This window comes from Xiphophorus couchianus, chromosome 7 (genome assembly GCF_001444195.1).
Source record: "Xiphophorus couchianus chromosome 7, X_couchianus-1.0, whole genome shotgun sequence".
NCBI lineage: Eukaryota > Metazoa > Chordata > Actinopteri > Cyprinodontiformes > Poeciliidae > Xiphophorus > Xiphophorus couchianus.
In genome coordinates, this window is record NC_040234.1 from 21,218,172 (window position 1) to 21,246,078 (window position 27,907).

Below are 27,907 nucleotides of genomic sequence, written 5' to 3' on the forward strand. Positions count from 1 at the left end.
ACACTCTTTCTCTCTCTCGTTTTGAAAACCTGACTTTATAATTTTTCTTGGCAGCATAGTAACTGCCACAGTCGTTCTTGTCTTCCACTGACTGCTACTGAACACTTTCAACGTGAAGCACGAATGAACCATTTCATGCACATCCAGGGGGGGTTCAAATTTAGATGTATGTTTTTTGGTCTGGGAATGGGAATATTTCATTTTTACTGCTAAAACACCTTTAAAAACACTATGTGATTCATTTTGTAACTGACAGGGGCCCCATTATTTATATCTCTATAAGAAACAAAAACACAAAAAAAACTATTTTGTGGGAGGGCCCCCTGTCGATCAGGGGCCCTTGGAATTGTCCTAACTTTTCCCCTCTGTACGGCTCCCTTGCAGCCTTGTAACTGGACAAAAAACATACAGTATGTACTATATCCAGGAACATAGTACAGTACAAAGGATGGTATTTAAATTGAGCAGATGAAGGTTATATGATGTTTTAACATGCAAGCCTTGCCTCACATAATTTCAGTACGGAGATAGTTCCCCTGTGGACTATTGTAACAACATCACCCCAAACTACCATACAGCCAAGGTGGCATATGTGACTGGCCACTTAAAAAACCAGGAACAAGTTTTCCCCGGGGGCTTTTGGAGCTATTTACAGATTCTGACAGTGTGGATTCTAAGCTTTCCAATGTCAAATAAAAAGAAATAAAAGAAAAATGAAGCTATGACCATTTCAATGTTGGCACTGTGCAAACAAGATTAGTGAGAAAGCAGGTTGGCTCATAATCCCAGCCTGAGCGCCAGAACTGGCGCATGTGCGTAAACCTCCTTTGACTGTTATGCGGATTTGATGACTTATAAATGAATTTGGCCCAGATCTAAATGCTGTCTGGGGAAAAACCCACCTGGTTACTGTCATAGTATAGTCAGGACAGCTGCAGCAGCGCAGCACAGATCTGTGTGTGGTGACGTGTTGGTCTCTATGAACAAACAGATTGCAGCAGAGCAGACTTAAATGTATGATGGACAAGGAGGTCTTTCAAATTCATCATAATATGCAAAAATTATTTTATACATTTCACAAAAAACATAGTGCTATGTATTGTAATTGTGTCTTAAAAATAACAAAAGTTCTGAAACCCACCTTGTGAAAAACTGAAAAGTTCTCCTGCATTGGCAAATGCCTCAAATCATATAAGTGGTCCAGGTGTGTTTTCTTTCCACCAATATCTTCTGGTGGATGTTTCCATCTCAGAAGTCAGGATGTCTGCCATAGCTTTAAGATGCCCGTGTTTTCTGATGTACTGCCGCTCTTTCTTCTGCTAAAGAATCTTTTCTCACGTTGTACATGAACTCTGGTGTTCCAAGTGGAGATTTCTCCTTTCTTTTCTGGTAGGACTTGCAGTAAAAGTTCATGAATCTTCACAATTTCACTGTATCTGTCTTCTTCAAATGTGACTGTGGCGATGTTTGGTAGCCATGTGTGTTTTCTGAACATGTAGCGAATTGGCTGAAACCAATAAGAAAAGTATGTGAATAGCCTAATGAAGTCGGTATGCTAATCAGCACTGGATTTTTCCCACCCCAGAAATGGCTCAGGTTTACTATGTAAATAAGCTGATTTCAAACACCAAGTTTACCATTCTTAAGCAGTTTTTGCAGTTCCTGCTCTGACAATTTTTTTCTGGTTGTGCCACATTACATACATCACATTTCTCTTTTAATTTGCATTTTGCCAACAAATTATGCCTGATTTGATTAATTTGCATACTAAATACCAATGTTTACATCTATTTCATGTGCTGTTTAAATTATCCATGTACAATTTTTTAAGGAATCAAAGTTTCCACAACAACCATTTTCTAAAAATCTTCTGTATGTTTTGTCAGAGACCCACTGATAGCTCTTTTCTTATGAGGTAGAAGTTTGTACATATGTAAGTTTATATAAATAGTGTACACGTTATGTTGAAAATATTTTTTTTTCTTCTAATCACAAAGGCAAGGCATAAATTTGACAAAATTAATGATGTTAGAGTGAAGCTTCATAAAGGGGGGGAAATTCTAGCATATATCATGGACTTAAATTTCAGTTTACTCTGAGATGTCAATAAGTAATTTGACATTGTTTCTCAAGATGTCAGAAATGTCTTAAGCTTGTTATGACATAAATCCATGGGATACTAACCATGACTGAATTAATGTCTACCAGGTGATTAATAGAAGCAATAAATGAAAGACCACCATGATGGTGACTCTGAAAGCAGGATACAAGGAATATTAGGCACTTTCAAACCATTTTCATAGACCTCTCTTGTCGTCTCTGAAATTAAACAAAATTCAATGCCAGACGTCAATGAAAGAGCTGTTTCTCAAAAATGTACAAGCTGTGTCAGCCTTAGGCTTGTTGAGAAACTGCACAACATTATATGTCAAGTTGTTAAAACAAAATTTTCTGAACATGCTAATTCCTTATAACCATAATGAGTGAGTGATTCAGTGAGGGAAATTTGCATTTTTAGAGGTATTTCGCAGTACATGTAATAAAGTACACTGGCAGATGGTAAATGGCTGTTCACTATTCTCTAAGAGTGATGGAGGAGACACACGGTTCTTTTAGCACACCACATGTTTAATCCTGTTTGACATATAAATAAAATGCATGCTTGAATAAACAAAATGTGTTTATATCAGTAGTACTCAATGTCAAACAAGCCCATGAAAAAGGTTTTTTTCTGAGCCCAAATTTCATTCAGTTCTTTTTGTACTTCAATGTTTTCTTTACACGTGTTCTCACAATGAAGAAAAAATCTGTTAGATGCCAAAACAATGTCAATTTCTACTGTCTTAGCTGCATTTGAAACTTACCATTTATGGAGATGCAAACTAAAATATATACAGATCTTTAAGCTAAATGGCACATCTAACCATATTCAAAATCGAAGAAAAACAAAGGTCTCAGCATTTGCTCTTGGGTGTTTACTTGATGTTGTATAACTGTTCATCGCTTAAAATGGATTTCTCTTTCTAAAACAAATACATGACAGAAAAGTGAAAGTATTTCTGGTGCTGCAGTAGACCAGTTTTGCTTCCACCATGTCAGGTCAATTTACCACAATCAGAATAACATGAAGTGTTTACATGGACACCATATAATCTACAACCTCTCTCATTTAGATTAGAAATTCATTCCAATTGATCTGAATCTGATCAGAATATTTGGATTTGGGTGTTTACACTTTTTTAATCTGATAGACCATTTATTGTAAATACTGTAAATGTAATTACTGTGTTATGGCCCTCCATTGCCGTCAGCACAATCAGGTTAAGAAACACTGATGTAATAAACAGAATGAAAACAAAAGCAATAAACAGAAGTGAAGAACCACAAACCGACCAAGTAAAAGTTTTATCCAAAATTTGCTACCTTCAGTAATTTCCTTTGTTTAAAATGAAGGAACAATTATATATAAGTATATAAAAGTATAAAATATTTATGATTCAGTTTTTTTCAGTTTAGGAGATGGAATAATCTGCTTCTCTTTGCTTTGAGTAAGAAATAAACTGAAGTCATGCCTTTCCATTCTCTCCTTGTCTAAAATAACTGAACTACAAACAGAGACATAACTCTGTTGCAAAACACTTCTCAGATTTCTGCATATTTTCCACATGTCCTTTGACATGGCCTCTCAGATCCACAGAACCCTTCAGTAAATCACCACTAACTTAGAATACAGGCCTGGTTCTTGGAATAGTGAAGAAATACAAAGCCCTTATGACCTCTCTAATGCACCACTGTCCCGTGAATGTGTAAATCAGTCTGCCGACGCTTTCCCAAGGCTGCTCTCAGTCAGAGGGTCAGGGACAGAGAGGATGTAACCTAAAAGGTCACCGACAGAGAAAGTTGTTCAGAATCAAGAAACTCGCTAAGGGACTCTGAGTTTAAGAGGAAAAACATGTGATGAAGGTCTTTTACATCCAAACAAATAAGCGGGACAGGATTTGGAAGATGAATGAACTTCAACAGGATGAAAAATTCATCCTGCTGTTATTTGGTGTATAGGTAGGAAGCATGAATCTATAATTGAAATGTTTTAGCTTTTATTTATTTTAATCAAATTCTGATTCATTTGATTCCTCACATACTACTAAAAATTCTCCTTCATTTTCTTAAGTTTACACTCTTTCAATAAATTAGAATACATGTGCTGATTAGTCTGATCTGTCAGTTTCAAGTACCTCTTGAAAATAGCATTTCAGCAGGTATTAAACATACTTTGAAGTAAGCTCACATTTGTGTCTTAAATAAACATTTTTTATTGGTTTGAGGTAATATTTTAATTATTAATGTCATATTTCGATTAGCTCTCAGAGGAAAATGATCATAATTGACAGAAATAAAGAGTCTGAAGATTCCAACTGTGTGTAATTAATTTATATAATGTGTTTTACTTAGTGATAAAGTTCCTATAATAGATGGGCTTTTCAATAATATTCTAGTTTACTGAATTGGTTTGTAGGCTCACATGAAACTTTTTTTAAATACACCATCATACACAGTGAGATGGGAAATAGTGTTACAGGAGTGTTACTTTCTGTATCATTACAAGCTGAATGTGAAACATGGTTTTAACTACCTCCTTGTTGAATACATGCCTTGTTGACCTCTCTTTGTTGTCATTCTCAAAAGAAAGATGGTAGGCCCAACATCCTACCATACTTTTTTGTTTTCTTTTCTTTTTTTGCACTTTCCTTTGGTATGTTGTTTTGTTTATTTCCTTCTAATTCATGTAAAGCACTTTGAATTGCCTTCTTGCTGAAAATGTGCTATATAAAAAAAAATATCTTACCATTCCTGCTGGAGATTGTCATCTAATTTTAAGGTCTTACTTCAGAAATAACTTCAGTCTCTGTATCACTGATTCTTAGATTGAATCTGATTAAACTTATTGGGATTAAAGATGCAAACTTTAGTGTGTGCTGCTGGTTTGGGACAGAATAAGTTACTTTGTTAATAATTATCTTGAGCATCTTGAGGCCATTTCATCCACTCCAAGCATTTGACTTACCAAGATGTGTGAATTTTGGTAAATTATCAGTACAAGTAGAGCATTTGTGCAGCATAGCATAACATTAGGTAATACTATAATTAGTTCCTTGGTTTGACATTTCCTGAGCACTGTATGTGTGGTGTATGTAGTTAGAAGTTTTACCACTTACAGAGTTAGAACATATCCAATAATCAGTGGCAGCAAATTAAGCTGAAGATTACATTGTTACAGTGTTAGATGTATAAAAAGGCGATGATGAAAGTCTATGTGCTTAATATGTTAATATGTTGTTGGAAAAAAAACATCATGTCTATGCATCATAACAAATGATGAGTAAACATCATTTGTTAAGATGTCTATGCATCGTAACAAATGCTAAACTTGCTAGAATCATAATGAGTTTTCTGCTCCTGGTCAGAAAACTCTTTAGAGCCACGAGGACCATCTTTAGTAATGTCAATTATGCTCATGTACATGCTGCTCACACCCATCCTCCACATACCATAGTTCAAGCTCAAGTTTGTTGTTCTGCTGCCACTGTGCAAATGGCAGAGAAAAAAAATGATATGGGAAAACTACATGTTATTTTGTACTTGCTTGTTGAATTTTTCAAGTTAAGACCACAGTTTTCTCAGAACTCCCTACTGCATCTTTAATGAGTTATGTTGTGTTGGCAGAAAAGATTATTTTCAACAGTATTCAGCATTACCTAAGATAAATCAATATATTCCAATCTTTTCATTAATGAAATTTAGTGATCACAGCATACCAAGATGGTGTTACAGTTTTATGAAAGTAATTTCTAACTTGAAATAGGACACAAAAATGGACACACACTCTCCTACGCACACACATAGCCAACAGCAAACCACTTCTGGTCCAGGAGTGAGGTGAAAATAGTATTTTCTTCTCATCTGAGGCTTCATTCAAGGTCAGCCAAGTGAGAAAGAGCTTACCACACAATGTGTTACAGCTCAGACTCACAGTTATATGTGCCTCCAAAAGGTGGAATATTGATTCCTTAGACTTTCTTTGTGTTGCTGTGGAGGTTTTTTGATAGGGTGTATTGGGGGTTCCTTATTGTTCGAGTTGTTGAGCTGAGCAGTGTTGGAGCAAGATAATCAAATGAATTCAACCAGTTTGTTCACAGCCTCTAGGCTTTGAGTTCTTAAAAACATATGAGGAGAAGGGATACTTTTTGATTCTGAAAGATATTTTTTCACAATCCTCGAATGTGTGTTCGAAAGTTGATCTTGCTAAGTGAAATACCACAGTACTTCAAACAGGAGAGCCATTTCACATACTCCACAGAAATAGACAAAAATGTTAAAAACCAAGTTGGGCTTGATAGAAAGGCATATAAGTTTATTAATAGCGAAACTGAATGTACACAAAAGTGTAAAACTTTCTGACATGGTTGGCAGATGGGTCAGAGAAGTAGATTTAAATTTACCAAACCAGTGCTAGGATTTTAAAAAAGGTACATTATAAGTAATAAAAAATAATTTATATATAAATGATAATTGTAATAGATGGACTTCAAGATTGAGTCAATTTGTTATCTATGGTTTTTCTCTTCCACTCTCATCTCTTGTGAGGTCAGAGCTTTTGCCTGATTCGCTCACATGAAGTTAATCTGCTCATCAAAGCACAACATAAGGAGACCGGAGGGACTTCTAGACATTGACAGATTGTCCAGCCACAGTTGCAGTTCCTTGCTATTTCACATGTGGACACCCCTCTGTTAATGGTTGAAAACTCCACAACAGTTGCCACAACAAGCTGACCAAAGTAATAATACATTTTAAAACACTACTGAAAATGAACCTGTGAAAATCAGAGATTGTCTTTGAATTTAGGTTCAACATAATTATAAAAAATTAAACTGATGAAAAAGACTGGGACAAAAATGTTGATACCTTTAGAAAAGACTGAAAATAAATTGACCATAGGAACATGTGAAACTAAGTTTTGTTCTCTAATTAGCATTAGAGTCATTCTGCCTATTTAAAGGGTGAGAAGTAGCCCTGTGCTGTTTGGTGACATGGTGTGTACCACAGTGAACATGGACCACAGCAAAAGAAGGTGAGAGTTGTCCCAGGAGATTAGAAAGAAAATTATAGACAAGCATGTTAAAGGTTAAATGATAAAAGACCATCTCCAAGAAGCTTCATGCTCCCATGACTATAGTTTCAATTTTTTTCAGCAGTTTGAGGTCTACAGGACTGCAGCCAACCATCCCTGGCTAAAGAGAAAACTGATGACAAATTGAGGAGAAAGATAACACAAATGATAACCAAAGGGGCCATAACAACCTATAAAGAAATTAAAGGGGAAGTCCAAGGTCAAAGTACATCAATTTCAGATCAGACCACTCATTGTTCTTTGTCTCAGTTATGTTCTGGGGCTGCTTTGCTGCATCTGGCACAGGGAGTTTGAATAAGTAGAGTACAATAAACTTTCAAGACTATCAAGGCATTCTGGAGAGAAATGTCAGAAAGCTCTGGTCTCAATCACAGGTCACAAGTCTTCCAACAAAACAATTACCTAAAACAAACAGCTAAAACAACCCAAGAGTGACTAAGAGCAAAGGATTGGACTATTCTGAACTGGCCTTCTATGAGCAATGGTTTAAATTCGATTTAACTTCCGTGGAAGCAGCTGAAACATGTCATTTGGAGAAGGCATCCCTCAAAACTGAGACAACTACAGCAGATGGCCACAGAGAGTGGGCCAACATACATGTGGACAGGTGAAGAAGTCTGAAGAAGACACCAATAATATGTCCATGTGTGTATATCCCTAGTAAAGTGCTTTGGAACCACTTACCTAAGATTTACTTCATGTCTCCACCAAAGTAACTTTTCAAACTTCTAGCTACGTTCTTGTTTAAACCGCTGCTGCAATATTCATTTGGGATTCCCTCTGATCTCCCACAAGAGTCCTCCGTTGGTCCTCGGTGCAACCCTACTTATTTGCTGTCTGCCCTCCAGCATTACACCAGTAAATCATTAGGTATGGCAACATTGAAAGACTTATCAACTTTCCCTGAGCCCCTGCTGAACTTAGCCACCCTCACACTTCCTCGGAGTCATATTGATCCCACTTCTGAGTAAGAATACATAATTGACAAACTCTAGCATTAACCCAACTTCTCTAATCCACTACTCCTCTACCTGGATCATTTCCTTTTTAACAATCCCGCTCCTCTAGATTATTACTCAACATTTTGATAAAAATTATTGTTGTTGGCAATTTGACTAAATATTTTGAATTGGTTTAAACATTACAAGTAATGGCGAGCCCCTCATGCATTCCATTTATGGTTTTTCTCCAGTGTAAATATGAATGTGTGTGTGTGTTTGAGCATCTCTTCAACAGATGGCCTCTGTAGGAAAGAAATCTGTGTGCCCCCATCCTGCCGTCCTCCCCACGATCCTAAACGCATGTAGAACAAACTGACTAATTAGTAGCCTACACACACACATAAGATCATAATTTACATTTTACTGCAACAGCACTCTGATCAACTACAGCACTTCACGTAGACCTTTTCTACAACAAGAAATCTGAGTGGGGTATGGCAGAATTAAAAGCTAGTTTTGGAATCTTATAATAAAAATGTTTAGTTCCTGTTAAGTATTAGCCATATTTACATCTATGTCTACAATCCGTGCCACAGTGAGACATCCAGAGGTTACTGGGTTTTGATTGAATACTTTTTTCAAATATTTTCTTCTATTAAAATGTCTGAAAAAGAAAACAAAAAAAGAAGAAAATATTCCTTTGATAATGAAAGTTAAATATGCAAGTGTGTTCAACAATACTGTGTTGTTTGGTACTTTACATACTTCCAGGTCAAATTGCAGAAATTTAAGGGGTTACATATATATGTATTTACTTAGTTTGACTGACTTTTCTGAAAGAGTTAACATTATCATTGTCATTCAAATAAATATTTAAACAATATTTAAATCCACTCACTGTAAAATTTTGATTGTGAAAAAACAAAGAAAAAGACATCCCTACTTTGCTTTCATCCTGCGGAGCCATTCTAGGTTGGGAAGTGAGGTATTAGATATAATTTGAGCTACTATAGCCATTGTGTTTGTTCCCTCCTTTTGTTGTGACAAATGATTGGGCCAATAGATATGATCCATCAAATCTATGTGAGGCTGATAGGAGCCATGCTTATTGAAGCACAACCTGGATTATTCAAACATGTCAAGCTGAGACACCAAGGCCAGGCAGCTGACAAATAAGAGAAGCTGGCCAACGCTTGTTTTTGTTGATTATATGTCACACTGGCTACATTTCCTGTCTGCGCACCAGCGTTCCGTATCATGTTCAACATGTCTATATATTTCAGTTTGGTGTGGATGGATTATATTTAATCCTATTCACATCAACAAAGGAATTGAGAATGTTTCAAGGCTTCACTTTGCTGTTGGAAAAAAAAGTAAATATGAGGATTTAAACGATTCTGAGGATGTAAACTGTTAGAGAGAAAAGAGGGTTATGTCACAGCTTCAACTCAAACAAAACACCGCATTCGCAACACAAGGTCAGGCAGTTAGTTTGGGTGTTGATGTGTGCATATTTCTGCTTTTAGTTCTCCATTTGGGCCCTTTTGTTGAACCTCATCATCCACCTCCTGTCATCAGAAGCCATTCATTGTAGAGAAAGCAACTACCTTTGTTTCTGCATGACTTCTCCGTCATGTAAGTAGTGCCCACTTGTTTGGGTGTCCGTGAACGGTCAGAGTGTGTGTGTTTATTTTCGGCAGGGTGAGGCCAAGATGAATGTGTGTATGTCAGTGATGGATTTCCTAAATCTGTGAAAGGCTGGTGTCCTTGAACCTCATGGTCAGCCATATGCTGCCCAGGACAGAGCCAGGGGATATGTGAGAATAAATTTGAACAGTCTGTGTTTGGGGGAGAATGTTTTGGTCAGGGTAACGCCTCCGGAGAGGACTCACCATGATGCCTGCTAGATGCTGTTCAAATCACAAAGGTTGTAAGGTCACTCAGGGAAACCAGTATTATTAAGGCAAGTAGCCTTGTGGCCTGGATTTATTAGAAAAGAATAGAATAGAATAGAATAGAAAAATACATTTTACTGTCCCTCAGGTAAATGGAAGTGTAGAGGGGTGAAAAACAAGTTAGTAAACAAAACCAAGAAGTAAGAAAATAGGCACCCCAACATAATTTTTCATTTTGTATCTTTAATTTCTCATCGTAATAAGTTCTGTAGTGTTATTTCAGTTAGTCCGTGCAATTCTACACATGGCCGCTAGGGGCGCTGACGCGTTAGTGACCAAGAAAAGATTGAGCACACCAGAAGAATAAATCTTCCTGTTGAAGGTAAAAGGAGCTCAACGTGTGTGTCTCGTCTTTTCTATATCGCAGCATCACACGTTGAGGCAAGATCATCTACTACATTACCCTCAGCCATCCGAGGTTGCAGGGTAACAGAAGCATGCAAATTCACACAAAGATAAAATCTAAAAACTGAAAATACAAGCAGGACACTGTACGGTAAGGGCAAATTTACAGCATAACAAAAATACTGTACAATTATGAAAATTTGCATTCTCAGATTAATAGAAATGTGCAAAAAATGAACAAAACGTGCATTTATTTTTGTACATCTAAAAACAACTGAGTTTGTACAAGGAAAAACTGTGCAAATGATAGCAAGGATATAAACACTTATTGAGTTTTCTGGGAGCCAAGAAGCCTCTTTGCTTTTAATGGATATCATTTTTAGTTTTTTTTTCTTTGCTGATCTACTAGATTTTAAATAGCAATGTTTGCAGATATTCAAAAATCAGGCGGACTATTATTCATTCCCAACCTGTTATGTTAAGACTGTTTGCAGTAAGTATGAAAAGGAAAATAACCTTTGGAGACAAGCACGAATCAAGAGATGGATGATAATGTAACTCTAGGCCCAAACACCAGATTCTAGAGTGCCAGGGAGGCATTCTTTAGGTTGGGAATGGGAGTAATGTATACAAGAATATCATTTTGAAAGAAAAAGTTAATTATACACCATCCAAACCAGTAGGACTCATTGGCACAATCACAACTACAAACTCTTGGTTTGACTTTTAGCTAGAAAATATGAAACATGTCAGTTTAGTTTCTGTCGGTTGTTCATTAGTATTCAAGCCTAACAGCAAGTTTGAATTCCTAAGTTTGATTTTAGAAATAAGTCAACTTAAAATCAGATGGTCAATTTCAAGAATTACAGACTGAGCCTATTGTCTGTATAAATGTCTAGCATATTAAACAGCATTCTGCTGATAAGCTAACTTTTTCAAGCTGACATGCAAAAGAATTAATGTGATCAAGCATAAAATCAAGTGCAATGAAAAATGAAAATGATCAATTTAAATTGATGCTCATTACATATGCTTTTTTGCTGTTCTTTTAATGTAAAAGTACCATCCCGTCTTTGAAACTGATGAATTGTTCATATTTGAGATAGAAAAGCAACATTGGAAAAGAGAAGATTAGGATATTCTAAGTAGGGAAATATTTATATTTATATTTACTAATGCGAACTCAGGGAGGACAGAAACCTCCCGTGGAGCAGAAGGGCAAAAGCTTGCTTGATCTTGATTTTCAGTATGAATACAGACCGTGAAAGCGGGACCTCACGATCCTTCTGACTTTTTGGGTTTTAAGCAGGAGGTGTCAGAAAAGTTACCAAAGGGATTATTGTCTTGTGGCGTCCAAGCGTTGATAGCGACGTCGCTTTTTGATCCTTCGATGGCGGCTCTTCCTATCATTGTGAAGCAGAATTCACCAAGCGTTGGATTGTTCACCCACTAATAGGGAACGTGAGCTGGGATCAGACCGTCATGAGACAGGTTAGTTTTACCCTACTGATAATGTGTTGTTGCCATAGTAATCCTGCTCAGGATATATACTTAAAAAGGAATCACTATATTTGTTTGGCTGTAGGGAAAATGCAAATTTGAAAGCTTAGAAAAATGTTTTAACTGTGGGATAGCTTTGGACATTGACTCATAAAAGTCAGCGGTAGAGCAAGGCACTTTTGGTCTTCAAGAGTCCTAGACAGTTAAAAAGGAAACGGTGTTTATGTACGTTACACACCAGTTACTTGCCAGAGGGTTGAGTACAAAGCCGGGAGTGCAGAAGCAGCCGGTTTATTTCTCCTGAGTTTATTGTTTTTATGGAACATAATTAAATTACTTATCCTCACCTGTTTCAGATCATAAATAATCACTTTGTGGATGTGAGTCATTGTATGTTTCCGTGTGTACCCATAGGGCTACAGTTACTAACGGACTGTGTAAGCTAGTGGATCACGGCCAGTCTTTTAAGTCGTCAACAAGTTGCTGTAATGCCTAAAGTAAAATTAGATTTTTTTATTTTACTTTAAATAACTATTTAGACTGGAACTTGCTTATTCAAAAATAGGTCAGAATTATTTTATAGAAATGAACAAAAGTTGCTTTGTTTCAAAAGGTAGTCATTTAATCGAAGGAGATATGTGATAATGTCCTTAAATTTCAGTAAGTATTCAGCAAAGAAAATTGGAAGCTTAAAGAAGTGGCCTGAGCTAAAACTACCAACAGTGTTTATACCTTTTTTCTGACCTGAACGTTTGCTGTTTTCCCAGCAAAACAAGAACCTGCATGTTCAAACGTTTTCAAGAGTTTTTCTCTTTAATCTTCAGAATGTGGATTTCAACTTCATCATCAAAATTTCTTCTTTTAATGAAATAATTGCTTACAGAAGTTGGGATGATTGTGATCGCAAAGGGTATTTGAATACAAATGGTCAAATCTAAATTATCGCATGAGCAAATGCACATTTAAGACAATGACTGAAGAAAATCTTGATCTTGTTAAGGGCTATAGCAGCTGAGATTATTTTTTCCTAATTAAATAGTGGGTTTATACCCCCCCCTACACACACACGCGCGCACCTCCACCACCCAGCTTCAATTGCCTCTCTTCTTGCATGTGTCTTTCTCTTTCTCACGCACAAACATAAAGAGACAAAAATGTGCGTGTGTGTATGTGTGTGCAACAGAGCAAGAGGTCTCAAAGGCTTAATTTTGGAGCTAGCAAGGAACAGCCATAAAACTGACAGGCCAACTAATTATCCCAAAAATTACAACATCTTAATGTTTGAGCTCACAATGTGTGTTCATCTTTGTGTCCAGAAATGTGGCTGGAATATTTTCTTGTTTTCTGTGTGCGTGCATGTGTGGATGAGGGAGTGTTTATTATGCAGACAGCTGGAGGTGGTCTCTTGCATGCAGAGTAGAGGGGACAGATGTACGTTTCAGCTCTTTGTTCTGGTTCTGCAGTGCTCACCCTCATCAAACTGTAAACCACATCAAGAGTTTAGAATTCAACAAAACAAATTCTTCTGTTGTTACACTTTTACTAGAAGTGAAAGAAATGTTCCTGCTTTGTAATTTTCTTTGCAAGTTTTAGTCTTGCTCATCCACTTCTTCTCCTTTTGTTAAATGTAATCGTTTTGCTTTGCCCTTGTCTGGTGTCCTTTACTGTTTACATCCATACCTAAACTTACTTTTTTGTGGTCAGCTGCATAAACTAAAATGTCTATTACAGATTCTGCTTGGATCAGTGTAACAAGGGAAAAAACAAAAAGTAAAAAGCTGCACACAGATCACTCATTATTGTAAGAAAATATGTGCTTTTGCTCTGCGAATGATGTTTATTCTTACAATAAAACATAAGAAAAGAGGGTTGCCACCCACTTCTTCCTCTCCTGTCAACAGTGAGACAGGATATAAAAGTAATCCTTTGGTTTCAGATGACAGAAGATAGGCAATGTGATTAGAATTGTGTAAATACTATTGCTGATGTGTTTCTAATACCCTGTAGGATAAAAGAAACATGATTTATCTTAAACACACACAAAGGGGATTTACTCCAATCTTATTCTTTGCCTGTCAAAATATCAAAGTCACATTAGCTGAAGTAGGTTATAAAAATAGCTATTTCACAAATTTAAGATTTCAGATTTACATGTAGACTTACTGCAAACTAATGGGTGCAAAATGTATATATTTTACCAAACTCAAAATATAGTTTTGCAACTGTTATTTACCTCTGAGAATAATGTTTCTCATTAACTACAGGTGCAGTGCAATAAAGTTGAAAACCATTGACTAGTTAATTTAGTAATTTAGTTCAAAAAGCAAAAAAAAAAAATGATTATGATGTTATAGTTTAAAGTTAAGGTGGATTAAAAATCCCATCTCTTCATAAATTAGAATTAAATAAAAGGCTTTTATATTCACAAACATATCTATGGCTGTGTTTTATACAGCCATAGATATGTTCTTTGGGTATTGAGAGACTGATGATTTGATAGCCATTAAGTTACAAAACACTATTGCAAAGAAGCTGGTTGTTCACCAAGTGCTTAATGCAATAAAATAGAAAGTTAAATAGAATTAAAAAGTGAGGTAGAAAAAGTTGTCTTAGAAGCATGAATAGAAGATTGTGAAGGAAAGTTAATTCAAGAGTATATTGAGAATAAATAATTCTGTGTTTCCCTCTATCTCATTTAGCTATTTGCATGCTCATATACACATACAGTACATGCATTCACATAGATCACATGCGCTAAGGAAAGGGAACAGCCTCTTTAGGGGGTAGCTTAGGATAATAAAGGGAATTACAAACTGCTGTTTGATGCTATTTTGCTCTGTTAGTTCACAAGGATAGCATGAGAAATGGACCAGCTGTATTTTGATATCAATAAATGGGATTCATGAATTCAACTCACTGACTATTCTTCAACTTCATACATCAAGAACTTAGTATGGAGAAAGGATAATTCTCTGAACAAGTGCTAAAGGCGTAGACTGCAGCTGACATCAAACTTCGAGAGTAACCACACATAAAAGTATCCTGGACATGAGCTACAACTGCCATTTTCTGTAAGTTTCTTAACATAAGGAACGTGATAACTGTGTGGCTGAGTGCTCCAAGGCCATTTTTTTAAATGAATGAATCTTCTTTGGGTATTGAGGGAATCTGAGCGAAGAGTAGGGAGGCTCTGATCCTAAGTACTCTGAGATCCAGCTGATGACATGACCCCCAATTCAGGGATTATTTGGAAAACAATGTTTTCAAGTCAGTTTTGTCAAAATTCTTAGAACAATTTGTGAAAGAAAGTATGTTTGACTTGAACTCCTCAGAGAATTTATAGTGGATTCCAAAAAGGAAAATAAGAAATGTCAGATCCAACAATACAGATGAGCTGAAAGCCACTATGAAAACAACCTGGGTTTCCATAGCACCTTATCACTGATGACCTATTTGCCACAAATGTGGTAATTTGTAGAAAAAGAGTATAGTACATGAGCCTGCCTTTCAGTAATCTCAAATGTCTGATTATATATGTTTTCTGTTTAATATAAAATTCTGATTTTCAGGGAAATCATCAAAATAGTGAAAATATTTGCTTGAAATATGTTATTCTGTGTATTATGGATCTATATTATCAACTTTTAAATTTTCAATTGATATAGTGTGCTACTAGCTTTTGTACATCTAACCCCATATAAATGTTTATTGAAAAAAAGACATTTCCTGCATATAAACACAAATTGAATCACACATATGCGTTCTTCCCATAGAAGCAGCAGGTGTGAGTCACACTGTTTTGCTTTTCCCTCAAGGTCATTAACCATGCGCCTGACTAGCAAGGTTAAAAAATGAATGCAAAGCGAGGAATTGTTCATCGAGATCTATGAATACTGCATGAGAGCAGTGGAACAAAAGGTTTCAGGGCAAGCTTATTTTCAAATCCCAATTCATTCTCCAGTGTTCCTTCTTTTTTCTGAAGTGATGCCCAAAAAGACAAACTTTTCTCATTGTCAAGAAAATCTGACTCTTAGTAATTTTAAAAGAACAGATGAGAGCAGAGAATGGAGACAGAGACACTGATAAATGGAGATTGCTCAGTGTTGTAGGGACAGGGAAGGGGGAGAAGGATGAATAACTGGGTCACAGTGATGGAACAGTAAATTGATTTGGAACAACTTTGAGGTGCTGGCAGGTCACAGTCTCCATCTATATCACTGCTCCAGATAATTCACATATCTCCAGGTAAACTACCATGTCTGTTCATTTGAGAAATAAAGGGAACAAGAGACGTTATGTGTGTATATAGATGAAATGTAAAAAGATGAGTAAGATGAAGTGAGAAAGTAGAAGGATGGGATATTTTAGACAACAATGACCTCCAGGGTCATTAACAAAAGATTATGTTTACTTTTGATAGTTTTATATCAACAAGGATATAATAAAAAAAAGGAAATTTTGGAACATTTAGTTCAAGCAAGTTTTACTGATTTGAACAGTAAAGATAGAATTAAAAACACATCTACACAAAAGATTTAAAGAAATTATAATCAGCACCATGCTGTGGAGCATAATGTCTGTTATTCACAGACTACTGCTCCAGATTTTTTTTTACATTTTTATCTAGCACGCATCTTCTATGTAATATTAGTATAAACTCCACAGTTACTTCCATCAAAGTTGCATATTTTAGCTGACACAGTTATAAATATTTTGGTAGTTAAATTGTTACATACTTCATATTAAAACATCAGATACCTGAGCAGATAAACAAGCCCGTTTGGACTTGTTCCCAGTCACAGAGTGGATTAATGGTTTTTGGCGTAGATTCAGCTCAGTGTGAATACGTGTGTGTGTCCTCAGATGTGCCGCTCTCCATATGGTTGTGAATTTGTGCAAAATGCAAACAGCTCTCTCCATGTGATATATGGATCGGAGATGATAATGCTGGGTTATGAATGTGTTGTACAGAGAGTAATTTATAGTGTTTTCTTTGTGCTCTCCAAATACATTTTCTCTCCGGCACAATCTAAACCAGACAGATGACAAATTGTCCCTCGATGTCTCTCTTCCTCTTTCCAGCAGAGATCCCTTTTACTCTTGCTTCTCATTCCAGCAATTTTGTAAAAGTACTATTTGTTATGTACATCTAGAATAATAGATCATATTGTTCTGACAATGACTTCGACGTAATGTAGTTGGCATGTCACAAATATTTTTATAAACCTGCCATGGAGTCTGAAGGCTATGAGCAATTTTAAGTGTGTATAAGTTCTTTAACTTTTTACGGTTAAGGCATTGCATTGGGTAACAAAAAGTTACAGAGGGAGTTATCATTGCACATGATTTTGATTTAGAGGTTAAGAGTTCAATATAACTCATCTCCACTATACAACATGTTTTCATACCTTACAAAAAGATTTTATGAGAATTTCCCATGAAAATTTCTCATAGCAGCAGTTTTCTGTCAAGTGTCAAAAACTGAAGTATTTTGTTTTTAAAAATAAACTCAGCATTTAATCTTTCCTGTTTAAGAAGACAAGTTGGGAACATTTAAGTCTTGTGGGACTGCCAAGAACAACCATAACTGATGCAAAATTAGGCTTCTCTACTTTTACGATCATGTAATCATCATATCCAACATATATTTCTAGGGCAGAAGAAAAATAAGTTTCAAACCTAAACAGTATTTATCACTTTTACCATTTTTTAAAACTATTTTTGTAATGCAGCTTCTAGTTCCAAAGAGAATTTTTAGAATAAATACATAACAACAGTTTTTTAATGCAGTTGGCTTTTGACAGAGGTTGAGGGCTGATAAGTGCTCATATTAAAATGTTATGTGTGGCATAACCCAACCAAAGTCTTGATAATGCATGATAATTAAATTTAATGAAATGCTTCTTTGCCTTGTTAAAGTCCCTCTGCCTGTCTTGACAAGTCTTTATTTGCTCATCTTCAAATTTGATATGTCTTTCTGCACACATGAGAGTCTTATAAGTGGTTTTTATTATGTTTATTCTGTCTAGCTTCATTGGAAAATGAGTCTACAATGCTATAGTGACTTAGTAAGTCTGTAGACTTATTTACCAAAACTGAAACACCGTATTTAAAATCCTGACTATGCACACAAGGTATGTAGGAAGGAAACCCTAATCTGATGTGTTGAATGAAAAAGTTGTGTGGTATTATTTGTTGTTGTTTGAGTGGTAGCTTGATGGGATGGGCTGGAAGGGCAAAGGCCTGAGAGCTGAAAATAAAACTTAGGTCAGCTCAACTGGGGAATCAGCAACCTTGAACATGGTGCACCAGCTTCATGCCTACAGCCAAACACCCATAAACAAATTGTATTCTGGGTTTTTGGCTCAAGCTCAAACGGAATCAAGACATTTTGGTAACCTAACTCAAATAGAAACTTGAGAACTGGTGAAATAAAATACGTGCCAAAAACAAGTGTCAAAAAAGATTTTAAAAAACTGATCTAAAACTTGTCATTTTCTGTTAGTTGGAAATGGAATCCAATATGTCCATCACAATGTAGCATATCCACCTGGTGTTTCTATGACCTATGAGGGAATGTTGCTTTAAGTCAGTACAATTCCAGTATAACCTTTCTTTGCATCAGATGCTGTTATATGTCAATTTGATCTACAGATATAAAGAAGGCAAAGTAAATTTTGGACATATTAAAAAGTTCTGTGGCACTGTGCAGCAAGGCCCCTATTATTGCATCATATCATTTTGTTTGCAACAGATGATTTTATTTAATAATCAGTCAATCACCTGGTGATGTCAAATCCAAGAATTGGCCGCAGCACTCTGGTGTTGTAATTTGGCTGGTAATTATTTGAACTCTTGGAGACACTTGCATGCTTTGTATAGAAAGTAAACCTTTGTTCTGAATTTATAGTTAAGTATGAGAAAAAAGGAAAATAAACCTCTGATGTTATGGGGAAAACCAGCTTGCTCTAACCTGACAGAAAATTCCTAAGTTGACACTCTTCATTCCAGTACATGGACAACGCTGCATCATTAGCAACACATCAGAACTTGATGTTTTACAAAACAATCTTCCTTTGTCAAATTTACATCCTCACAGTACTTGTATTTAAATAAGCCAACATGTGTGGCAAGACAAGAAATAGAAACAGGAGCTTAAGCGTACTCCTAGTGAGCTAGTTGTGCCCATAAACACCCATTCGATTTTCCTATAATACATTAGTTTTTCGTTTCAAAAAACATTTCACCAAATCATTGTAAATTTAACCCCCTTTAAACAAGCAGCACAAAGTTATAAAAAATATTTCCCCTTATTTTTTTACACATGGCTGATTGATATTTAATATAAAGCAGATATTTAACATTTAATATCTGTGCATTTTCCATTTCTGCCCTTGTTTCCACAACTGAATTGTTGAAGACCTTGCACCTGCCAGGCTTTGCGAGGCTTATGAAAAACATTTGGCCTTCTATGACTGGAATTGATTTGCTGTGACATCTGGATGCAATATGAGCTTCCAAACATATGTTAGTCAATACCCTTGGATCGTCACGCATGGGCAAGCACGCAAAAATGCTCATACATGGACTTATTTTGTTCACACGGCCATATTTCTCTCTACATCCCAGATGAATTCACTTTGTGTTACCTTTTGTCATCTACATTCACACTTGTGTTTATATTGATTTTTATGTGGATTGTGATAAAAGTTTATATTGACTGAATGAAATGTAGACATTTATGCAGTTTCACCCTTTTCCCTCATCACTCTACAAAGATGATCTCATTTAATAAAACTGTCTCCTCTGTTATGTCAGATTTTGAAAGTTTTCACAAAGACAAAAGTACAGTCACACACACAAACACTCAAAAGCTTGAGCTATTTAATCCTTGTCATCCTCACTTAATTTATGGCAGAGAGGGCAGCTCCAGATATTGGTTCCATTTCACCGTCTCCTGCCTCACTAGTCGGCTCCCAGTGGCGTCTCACCATACATCATTGGGGGTTGGAGATGAGGACGACACCCAGCTGGAGTGTTGCATGACACCTTGTCTCTGTTTCCTGTCAGACACACTACTGAGATCTCTTTCAAACACCAATAACTTTCTTACGTCTTTTCGTCTCCAGAAGTATTTTGGGTATCATTTTCATATGGCCTTTTTGCTCTGATAAAACTTCATTTGCACTGCTTCTTAGATTCCTCAACTTTAAAAACAATCAATATTTGGACATAGCTGAAAAAGAGAGATACATTCATTTAACAGTTCTAGTTTTGATCAAAAACCTTCAGACGTCTGCTGGAAAGCTCAAGAGGGATTATATTAGGTCAGCATCACAGTGAACCCACAAAAAAGGCATATCTTCACCAAGGAAAATGAACGTATTGGAATGCTCAGGAAGAGCTCTGAATTAAATATGGCTGAAAATTTGAGGGGTTACCGAGAGAATTTGAGAACTTTCACAAAACATATTGGAAAATATTTCAAAATCAAGGTCTGTCATGGTGGTACACACCTATCAAAAGGGAGTAAAATTTGACCAAATTTAATCAGAAAGTGTGTTAGGCAAAGTATTAGTCTGTGCACCTCAACCAGGTTGTTGGGCCTTTTTTATGTTTAACTTTATCCCCTCTTAGTGAATATATAACTATAAAGAAGGTGTTTAAGTAGAGCATGAAACTTTGGTTAAGTTTCAGTGCACTATATATATATATACATATACAGTACAGACCAAAAGTTTGGACACACCTTTTAATTCAATGAGTTTCCTTTATTTTCATGAATATTGACATTGTAGATTCACACTGAAGGCATCAAAACTATGAATAACACATGTGGAAATATGCACTAAACAAAAAGTGTAAAACAACTGAAAATACCCCTTATATTCTAGTTTCTTCAAAGTAGCAACCTTTTGCTGTGATTACTGCTTTGCACACACTCTGCATTTTCTTGATGAGCTTCAAGAGGTAGTCACCTGAAATGGTTTTCACTTCATAGGTGTGTCCTGTCAGGTTAATAAGTGGGATTTCTTGCCTTATAAATAGTCATGAAAATAAAGAAAACCCACTGAATTAGAAGGTGTGTCCAAACTTTTGGTCTGTACTATATGTATACTGTATATATACAGTATATCTAAAATGAGTTTTTCTGTTAATCATTAATATTTTCAGATGGTATTTTTACAACATGCATATTCATCAGTAACAGTAGCTTGAATGTGTGGTATACTGGATTATATTATATGTATATATAAAAACTTTTAAAGGTAGCATGGCAGTGCTTGGGAAACTGAAAACAGTATTTCAGTGGAGGTGAACTTTAATTTTAGGGAATTAAAAAGACCCTGTTCACATTATAAAATAAATATTATTTTTCTTCAAAGCTCTCACACTACTCCTCCCTTCATGCTGAGATTCATCACCCTGTCATTCTCTATGCCTGTGTGTATGGGCGTGTGGTAGCTGTCTGTGATCAAGATGATGATGATAATGATACATGATGTGAACTTTCAGTTTTCCATATGGCACATGTCTCCACTCTGCCTCTGCTTTCAGTTTCCTGCATTCTCAGCTGTTCAATAGTCGCAAACTGAATAAAAGTCATGCTTTCTGACCGAGCACCAAAAGCCACAGGGGTGCTCAGACACACACACGCAAGCACACGCACAACACCTAACACCTATCGTTGTTGCTTTTTTCTACTTCGTTTGAATATAGACCAGCTAAATTAATACTGTGCGAAGAGTAAGGAAAAGGATCTAAGACTTACTGTAGAAAAGTATGGCTGCATGTTAAAATGCCTGGAGCATTTCTATAACTCATATATGGGACATTTCACCATTCATTTATTTTAATTGCTCTCCACCTGCTATGGTAATCAGCACTTAAATAGAGAAATTTCCATTTTCAATTAAAAACACTGCTGCATGTTCAGGCAAATAAGAACCATCTGATTATGAAACTGAATAAAAGATATTATTCCCCCTCTTTTCATTTTCTGTTATACAATCTTGATAGTTGGAATCAACCATTATCTTGTGAAATAGAAAGACCCTGACCATTTGTGTAATGAAAACTTTCGTTTTTTGGATGATATTCTGATTTGAACGTGTTTAAAATGTTGAACTTAAACCAGGAACCTGATGTTTCACTCTGCTTAACAGAAGTTTTTTTATTTATTTATTTTTTAAATGTGTCTGTTCACTCTTTTTGTACCACATAAATATAAACAAGTTTAGAATTTATACTTCATAAATGTTTTAAAATCCTATTTAAATACTGTAATTAATCCTTAAACCCTTTTTCATAGTGACGTGCAAATAAATAAAACAAAGAACAAAGAAAACAAGAAGAAAACTTTGGCCATTTCTAATTGTTTCTAGATAAAACTGATGCTGAAGGAACTGCAAAGTAAGATGAGCATGATTAAAGAAATAATATATTTAAATAAAAAATGATCAAAGGAATTAACAGAAGCCCTTTCTTTTTGTTCTCTTGTTAATTTTGAGCATGTTTGGCATTGGACTAGCTTCAAAATATACTCATCCTTGGTCAGCTTCTGTCTGATTAGTGTAGTTGAGTTGGTTTTTATGTTGTTTTTCTTTTGGTGGACTGCATAATAAGCTCTTCTGAGATATAACTCCTATCCAGAATTTTACAAATCTACTCTAATGACACGGTTAATTTGAAAAGTCTGACAAAGCTATGAAGAGAACCTTGATACTCCTGTTGGAGACATGTCCACATGTCCGCAGGGCTTTCAAATTCAATCTATAATCTTTTTCTACTTAAAACTTCCTCAAACAGGGTTAGAGGCCCATGCACACGTCTGTGGCCTTGTTTCTCTACAGAGATAATTAGCAACACAGAGGGTTTTGCTTAATATCAACTGTCAGTTCAGCTGTGTGCTCCGAGTCTCTTGGTCTCTGTGTAAAAGAAAGCAATTTGCACAACTGGTTGATGTGCGAGACAGTAAGTGCACCCCTACAAGCAGGAAACGTGAGATCACTTGAAGGCCTTGAGAGGTCACGCAGAGGTGGTTTTACACCTTCTGATGAGGTATTCCCACTTGAAGTGGTGTGAAAGTTCAAATAGACCATTGGGTGAAAGGATTAGAGTCGTGCAATATAAAAAAGACACAAGACCTGTGAAAGAATTGGGAAAGCTGAGGCCAAGCTATCAAGGAAGTTACATTTATACTTACTTTTTCTTAACCAAAAAAAAAAAATAAAATAAAATGCTATCCTTGGAACTTAGTGGTGTCCTATCATGCATCAGTGTTTTTATACATAAATAAAATATGTTGGAAATTATAAATTTGAAATTTTTGAGAATCTATAAATGTAAAAGACTTTAAAAAAATTACGCAAACTAATTCAGATCTGAGGACATACACACAAACTTTATGATTGTCACAAATGTATTTTTTTGTCTCATAAGTTTAAAAAATCTTGAGAGAATTTAGAAACTAATAAAAAAAAGAAATAGACAAACATTCGACATAAAGACAGATTCTGAGACAAGGAGGACATAGTAATGACTAAATCCATCACTGTGACACACATCGGCACTCTCATGGATCAAAGACTTTAGTGCTGAGCTTTGGAGGGTTCAATAATAACACACACACCTATAAGAAACGCGGAGCAGATTTATTATGATGCCGATCTGTCCCTTATTTGTAGGAACATGACCTTGAATGTGTTTTCTGTATGTGTGTGGGCGTGTCGGCGTGTGTGTTTTAGCTATCCTTCAGCATGTGGTAATAAAATAAAATTTCCCCACCCGAGTCTAGTCTGAATATGATTCAGATCAGACACATTTCACTTTCTCTTTACCATGTGAAAAAGAAACAGATTTAACAAAAGTTCTGCAATATTTCTGTAATTGTGAGTAGTAAGCCTTATTCTAATAACTAGACAGGTAATTTATCCAAGTATTGTTTTTAAAATTTTCAAATTTGAAATGGCAAACAAAATCTCGAAGAATTAATTTTTTTTTCTAAAATGTAATGTATACTTAGAATAAAATACATTTTGTGTAATAGGTTGTATTGTTTTTTCTTGGTACAATTTGACAAGTTAAAAAATATAAGTATTTTCCAAATTATAATATAATGTTCTTTTCATCTAAGTCCGTTTGCATTTGCAGTTAAATGTGTTGTAACGTGGAACAAAGTCAAAATGTATTACTGCAGACTAACCATTTTCTTACAGAAAACACAAAAGAAAAAAATAAATACTATGTTAAAGTGACTTTATTTGCTGTAAAGTTTGAACACAACTAAATGGAGTTTTCAGCTAGGATTAATTCATTACGTAATAATTCACTGAATGCAAAGCACACATTTCTGTGAACACTATAAATACAGACTGTTAAGGAAGGAAGGAAGCAAGCAAGCAAGGACAAACTGAGCTTGATTGCATTGCTTGACAAGTAGGATCAATTGAAATGTATGAATAACTGGACTGATTTGAATTTGTACCTTGAATTGACATGTGTTGTGATTTGGGGCTATATAAATGAGCTGTACTGAATTTAAGTGAAATAATTTTTTTAGGATACCACAAGATGGAATTTTTTATAGCAACAAAGCACTAAAAATATGAATAAGTGTAGCAAAAACAAAAAAAACAATATGACATGATAAAGTAAATGAATTATTTTTATTATAATTATTTTGTGTTTCCAGTCCCACTGGTGTCTGGTCGCAGTTTATTCTGAAATCTTTTCCTGCTTATTTGTGTTTTAGGTCCCAAAGAATCCACAAAATGTCACACTCTGATGCATGACGCGATTCTATGTTCAGATAATCTCTTTTTAACTCTCACGGTTCATATTTTTTTCTGTCAGTCAATCTCTGTCACTCTCCATATTTATCTTTCTGTCATGTTCCAACATCTCCGGTGTTGCCTTACGTGACTGGAGCTCATATCAGGGAGAATAATTCATGGTCACCATGAATAAGAGATGCTGTCGAATTTCCAACGATTCAAGTCTGATATGGAAACAGTCTGAAATATTTGGACAGAGGAGTATTGAGTGATCAGTGTCAGACAATCTTTTGTTGGCAAACACGAGCCAGAAAAACCAGCTGTCAGTAAGACCCAGGAGACTGAAGGAAGAAAGAAGTGAGCGATGGAGAGGAAGGAAAAAAATGACAGAAAACAAATGGATAAATAAGGAGTGAAATAAGTGGAAATTCGTTGCTTAGCAGTGTTCCTTCACACAATGAAAGGTTTAAAGATTTCTGTCATCCATCAGTATTTATACTATTTTGAAAAACAAGAGTTTAACTTAGTTATGTACATTTTTCCCTCCAGCCTCATGGGGGCAATAATGTACGAGTCTGTCTTCTCACTTCTCAGAAGTGAAGAAGAAGAAAACAACTGAGAAAAAAGTTATTTCTCACTTGAATATCAATTCAGTTTTTGTGTCCTTGTTTTCCCAGAGAGATAAGTAAACAGCAATATCAGCAGATCTCCTGTTTTTCTTTATAAAAACAGCCCTTTTGTTGGTTTCTTTATCTACTGTACTTTTGCTGTAGCCCATCAAATTTGGAGTATTATTGTTAACTAGACACTGACTTCTGGAGATTAGTGGCAGAACATTATGATCACATATAATAAGTTTCACAAAGGAAAAAGATGTAGCAGAAAAATTAACTTTCCTTTAAATATGTGCTGTTCGTCCCTATCAGAATTGGATATGTTAAAGTATTTATGTGCTGTACAACAATCCAAAAGAAATTTACGTTGTTCAAGATTTTAAATTAATGCTAGCAGTGTGTCTATAACTCTAAACACCTTCATAACTGCCCTCTGAAGGACAACTTCTTCTTTTGGGAAAGAACAAATAAGCTGCTTTTATTAGGATGATGAGTATAATTGTGTTCTCCTACATTTCTCGTAAATTCTCCATATAAAAGAAAAGTAACTGCTGAGTTACAATCAGTACAACTTAAAGAGTAAGAGCCATGATAAATATCTTGTAGTAGAATCAGGACCAGGACCCACAGTGAGTGACTCTGCAGGATCCCTGACAAGATGGATTACACTGCTACCTGGTTCTCAATGTCGGCTGTGAGGAAAAGCAACAGTGGCTGCAAAATCCCCCAAAAACCATTATGTGAAGAATGTTGTTGCATTAGAAAACCAGCTGTCCAAAAGTCAAAATGTCCAATCAGTATTTATGTGCTCTATTCACAAGGAAATTTTAGAAGCACAACTGTGGCAGCTTTGTCATTTTGATGTCTTGCACTGATGTCTGCATACATTTTTCCTGCGCGGAATCCTTAGGTATTGGTTTCAGCCGGAATCAGTGGAACCTGCACCGACATGACAGAGCCTCAGTGGGCCAAGACAGGATGGGGCGCAAACTGAGACGTCCAGAGGAAGAGGAGGGAAAGAACAAAGACTGGGGTGGGGGCGATAATCTGTACCAGCATAATTCACTCTAAGAAAAATACATCAAGGCTGAGGTGTGGTTGTTGCTGCTTTTCCCTCTTAGGAAGAAGGTCTCCAATCCAATCCTCAGCTGTGCAAATCTTTATTTACGTTAGATGCTCGGGTTTCCTCCATCAGACCAGTAACATGTCACCTTGCTAATTCTACAGCCTTAGTATCTGAAAACTTATACCAATGCTGGTCTGAGCAGCCTCTGTTTTGCATGTGTGAATTGCTATTAAGGTATTGTAGCCAAACTGAGTTGTCAAAAGGCTCAATGTTACTTTACTTGGAAATATACAGTATGTCTACAAAGACATGCTTATAAATGTATTTAAATCTTTTTTTGATTCTGAATTTATGTAGGGTGATGGTAAATCAACTGTCACCCTACATAAATTGTAGAAAGCTTTACTTTCTATCGCAGCATGTATTGCAATTACAAGACATTTATGAAGTACACTAGGAGACAATTTAAGATAAAAAATAATAAAATGCATCATAAAACATCAACATGAAAGCACATTCAAATAAAGCAAAAACACATTCACAGATGAATGAATTGGAGCAAAGGTTTACTTTAAATTTAATGCAAGAATTCCCAGTAGAATACCGCAGCAGAACTAATAGTTTTATTGTTTTTCAGTCGTTCTTTGAAATTTGAAATCTTCTCAAGCTCACTCAGTTTAAACTCTTATGCAACCTGATGTTGCACAATATCTGCATGACGTACATGTGAAATACACGACTGTTCTGCCTTCCTCAGATCAGACATTAAGAAAAGACGGATCTACTGCAATGATATAAAGATTGCTGTGACGGTTTGCCTGTTTGGAGTTAGTGAGAACTCTGGCTGCAGCTTCCGTAATCTGTCAGTGATTTTTTTTTATATATGGCTAATATTCATTGCAACAATTTAGTCATTTTGAAACTGAGTTATTGAACAAGCTTTTTTGTACTGCAGAACAAGTCATGTTATTCTTGCTACATAAGCAATTAAAATTAATAATCCTGACATGGTTGTTCTGATAGTTAAATCAAACTTAGAGGCATGGGGTACAAAAAAAAACAACTTACCACACACAATCCTGTCAAAATTCTCAACAAAATTCAGAACAAAAACTATTCCCTCCCTTCCCCCAACTTACAGTTCCATTGAAATCTAATGGGGTGTCATGGAGAAGACTGTCAGCATTTGGCAGGTCCCTTGCTTAAGGCTCCTGGCCCCTGGTTTCCCCACAAACAGTTGATCCCTGTCTTTTACTGTGTCTTCCACTGCCTCTCATTCACATCTTCCTCACACTGTGTCTTTTTCTGACGTCCTCTCATGCTCATTGCTATTCATTCATCCTGTCATGTCATTCTTTCTGCTAATAGAGATGTCAAACTGGGACTGCGTGTGTGGGGGTGGGGGGTGGGGGGTGTAAATGCAGGTGGGGTGTTTTTGTCTGCTGCTTTTTTATCTAGAATACAATCGTAAAAACTTGATGTGCTACAGAATTGTCCCCACCTTAATATTAGAACCAT

The 27,907-nt window shown here is 35.9% G+C and overlaps 2 long non-coding RNA genes across 2 annotated transcripts in view; one reads left to right on the top strand and one right to left on the bottom strand.

Annotated features, from left to right (window-relative positions):
* LOC114147857 (uncharacterized) lies at positions 1-11,720 on the bottom strand. The gene is made up of 3 exons (XR_003596147.1): positions 11,607-11,720; positions 5,879-5,888; positions 1-13 (listed from the first exon to the last, which is right to left on the bottom strand). It is a non-coding gene; the product is annotated as an uncharacterized LOC114147857 (long non-coding RNA).
* The window catches only part of LOC114147856 (uncharacterized), a 26,271-nt gene continuing 10,011 nt past the window's right edge, over positions 11,648-27,907 (top strand). Inside the window, exon 1 of the long non-coding RNA XR_003596146.1 lies at positions 11,648-11,774. This is a non-coding gene — a long non-coding RNA (uncharacterized LOC114147856). The remainder of the gene's footprint in view (positions 11,775-27,907) is intronic.